Source organism: Anabas testudineus, chromosome 14 (genome assembly GCF_900324465.2).
Source record: "Anabas testudineus chromosome 14, fAnaTes1.2, whole genome shotgun sequence".
Lineage (NCBI taxonomy): Eukaryota > Metazoa > Chordata > Actinopteri > Anabantiformes > Anabantidae > Anabas > Anabas testudineus.
In genome coordinates this window covers 15764151-15768655 of record NC_046623.1, presented here as the reverse complement: position 1 = coordinate 15768655, position 4505 = coordinate 15764151, and positions in this window count along the sequence as shown.

Here is a 4505-nt window from a genome sequence, read left to right as displayed (position 1 = left end):
ACAGAGCTGCTCAGTTCTACCGTGTGAGTGAGAAATTAAATGCCATAAATAGTGAAGCATGTTGGATAAAAGCATTTTGTAAATGCCACAGTCATTTGTTCACTGCGGTGAGGGTTTGGGTGAACAAAGTGTCTGATTTCGACAACTCACATCCTGTCTTCTACCAACAATCAGGCATGACTAACCATGACCATGTCACACTTTAACAACAGAGATGAAAAAAATTCTCATGAGTCAGTCACAGGGTGATGTTGGACGACCAAGACAAAGAATGAACAGTATTTTTGTTGTTCAGGTTTGAGGTTAAGCCACAGAACCTGAGCCTGATCCTGTTTGTTTGGATTTACTATTTACTTTGTAATCCACAGGGCATGTCTGTTTGTTCAGTGACTTGTTGTGTGAAAGTAGTTTCTGATTCAGTTGCAAAATAATATGTTTTTGAAGTGTTTGTGCAAATTAGTGTTTGATATTGTTGAGTGTTTCTTCTTCTTCGTGATTTTAATTTGAAAGAAAGAAACTATTGAAATGTGTTACATCAAGAATAAAACCCAGACAGACTCTCAGTTAATATCCCTTGACTCATATCAAAGCAGATTATAATAGAATAACATTTTCACCTTTGAAGTCGACGCAAAACTCTGAATGAAGAGAGTGAAAGAACAGTTTGCAGCTGTATAATGGCACTACTTTTATGTAAAAACACATTCAGCATCTCCACAAAGTGGAGTTGTCATAAAAAAAAGGAGCATCTCCAAGGCCTCCGCAGTGAAAGATTGTGCATTTGGTCTTTCTGCTCATATCAGCTTTTATCATGTACAAGAAAAGTGACAAATCAAACCTAAAAACTGTCGGCATCTGCCAGTGTGCTTTTTCAAATAGTGCAGCTTTGATTGCTGCTTCCGTGCTTTCACCTGACACCTTTACCCCTCTTGTAATTCCCCCCGGGTTCTGACTATTTCCTCTACTACTTCTATCCTCCTCTCCATACCGGTGAGGGCCCACTGCTGAGAAGCAGCCTTTCTCTGACAGCAGGAGAGCGAAGCGAAGGGAGAGCTGGAGGTGCAGAGCACAAATTATGCAGATGGCCGTATGTTGGAGTGGATGTGAGTTTTGAATTTCGAGGTGTGGGTGTGTGTTTGTAGGAAAGGAGGGGCTGAAATAGACAAGGCCTTGTTGTTCCTTAGTCCATATAAACAGAACGATTGTTTTTCTGTTAGAGTAAATTTTTTCTCTTTTATAGAGCACGTCTGAAAACAGCAAATGTTTGAGTATATAAATGAGTAAAATGTAATAAACAGTTGAATAATTTGCATAAATTAGTGGAAAATAAGGCGAACATAACAACAGGCAACATGAATTAATGACGTTTGACTTTCACTAACAACAGTGGATTCATATGGACGGGCTTAGAGTAGATGGAGCATGGCTGTCACTCCAGAGATGAAGGTTTACACCCACAGTCCCAGTCAAACGCAAAAACACACTATTGTCAGGTAAACATATGTTTCTGAGGTTTGCACAGATGGATGCAAGATGTCATGCTGCAAGATCGGTATTGTAGTGGAAGACAAATATGTTTTTTACATTTACATACAATCAGGGTTGGTGACCAGTATTTCAGTAAATTCACACAACAGCATTATGTGTAATAAAAAATTTAAGCTGCTTTCTTTTAAAACATATTTGTTAAACTGGACGTCTGCAGGTTTTCTCCAGACCTCCAGGTGGTCTGAGTCCCTCCCACTGTTCAAAGACATGGGTGTTTTTAATAGTGTCCACAGTGCCGCGCTGATCGACTCTGATTTTTTGAGGAAATAACAGCTAAGTCTCTCTGTATTGTTAAAGAAATGACATTCAGGAAGCTGTGGTTGTAAATAAAGCTGTTTCCTTTGTTGCTCATGACTGCCATATACTATATATTATTCACATTTCATGTTATATTCAGACCTTAAAAGTGTGCAAACAAAAAAGACAAGCACTAAAAAAAAAGAGTATCTAGCTAAACACGTACTGTGATTCCAACAATTTTAATGAAAGCCACCTTTTTCAAAACCTTCACAATGGCTTATTAACAAGTGTAGCTGAGAGCTGAGGGGAATGGGAGATGACAGCAGTGGAGGATGTGTTGAAATAGAGAGTGTGACATAAAGGCACAGAGCTCGAATAGGAAACAAAGATGACAACATGTGAGCAAAGAGAAAACCTCCACTCGGAGAGACAGCCTCCGAATGCAAAGCACAAAAGAATTCAGTCAACTGTTGTCATTCTGTGGTGGATTCAGTCCTCAGAGAGGTTTCAAGCCAACTGTTCTCTTCCTGTGTTTGGAGACAACAGGATGGACACATATGGCTGTTCATTTCCAGATGTCAGGCTTAATTTCCCTCTGTGCCAATCGACTCCCAGCCTTTCTTCTCCCTCGCCTACCTTTTCCTTTTCCACTCTTTCCAACATCTCCGTCTACTTCAGGGAAAACACCAATGACCTGTCCACAACAATTAGCACTTCTCCACATCAATATCTAATATCCTGCACAGGAAGGACTTTAGTATGAGTGGTACTGGAAGCTATTTACTGTTATAATTAGAGAACCAGGGAGAGGATTAAGTCGTTGTTCATTCTGTATCTGATTGCCAATTGTCCTTTCTAAGTAATCAGGGCCATTAGGTCTTTTAAATGAATGGTCTAATAAGCTTGATGAGGATTGTACCCTTCTGCAGTGTGAAGAGAATAAATGGTTCATATGTGGATCCTCTCTCTTTCTTTCTCTGTGTATCTATACAGGTACTGTATATATTGTCTTGTTAATGCTGAATAGTCAGTTGTTATGTTGCAGACCTGACCATCATGTACCTTCTCTTGGCCCGTATGAAGTCACCAGCTGCTTCTTTTCACCTAATGCCCCAGTTCACTACATGTCAGCGTTGTGTTGGTGTTGTGTAAGCACTGCATAAGCAACCATCTGTCCACTTCGTACATTCTCTGAGTCAGTTCTGTTGTGCAATCCACGTGGGAGTGGAGGAAAACGGCAAACATCCATCTTCTGTGATCATTTGTCAACATATAAGTATCACAATCGTCTGTGTGGTACTGTGACATCGTCAAGTCAAAACTCTACTTTCCATTTTGCATTTGGCTGACAATCAGCCTCATCTGTCAAAATTACACCTGCTAAACATCATCGTGCTGGTAATATCATTGGCATCACTCACTGAAGCGCATTAACTATGTTTATTTCAGTCAGAAAGCAACTGTTGTTGAATTTTCTGCTGTTATTAATTTGCCTTAAGGATGCTGTACCAACACAACAGCCCAGTGTGGTACCTTACAATAGACAACAAGGTGAGAATATAAAAAATATGAACTGGCAGAGTCAGTGATCATGTTGTGTGTAGTATTGCTCTTTTCCAGAATTTGAATTTGCTGATGCGATGTGTTGATTGTGATGTGATGAGGATGATACAGGATTTCATCAACATCTCTTAGCAGCACACACGACCTTGCTGTTAATGTTTTTGTTGTTGTAATGACAAACAGATAAATAAATAGATAGAAAAGGCAATTCCAGGATGAAAGAAAGGAGAGTTAACATAACCTAATTATGGAAAAGACAGAAAAGAAGAACAGAAGGAGAAATCTGTCTCCTTAGTATTAGTTGTGATGTCATATTGAGTTTTTTATTCCACCAAGTTATTACTGACTGTTTGCTTATAGAGCTAATTAAGTATTATAGATAGAGACTTCTGTGAAACTTCTTATAGTAAAACAGTACATGAAAATTGGATTATTTTTATCTCCAGGCATTTGAAGCCAATAGAAATTCTTTAACACAGGATCGAACCATTATTGTTGCTGCAGCACTGTCATGGCAAGCTACTGTTTCTTATTTAAATGATTGACTTGTTTGGTGCTAGAATCTTTCCTGAGAGCTCATTAATGTGCTTACAGCTACTTGATGCCAACATTTAGGAAATTGTAAATGTCTAAACACATTAGTCTTTTTCACCATGTTCTATTTTTATTCTCTCTCCTTCTGAAAATTGAAACGTATTCAGCAACTGTTTCACTCTGCACAAGGGAAAACACAGCTGACAGATTCATTAGAATACAAGTCTCTAATTAAGGAAACTAACTATTCATGCCAGTCACCGAGGACACTGTAGTTAGAACCTGCTTAGAAGAACAGAGGCCTTGTCTTCCATTCTCACAGGATAAATTATCCAGTAGCCATTACAGATACAGGTATTTTTCTGGTACTTTTTGCTGTCAGTCACTGGTGCTCATCATTACTGCCCACAAGTCTGCCCTCCACAGCTTTGTAAGGTTCCACACATGAACAGCAGAATACAAATATGATATAATCTGAGTGGGAGTATGAACATCTGAATATCATAGCGTGCTGTATGAAAAGCCATCACATTTTCACTGCTTTGGGGCTGCATTAGGCACTGTGTGACTGCTAAAGAGACCCAGCGTTAAGTGGGACTGATGGACACACTCAGCACAGG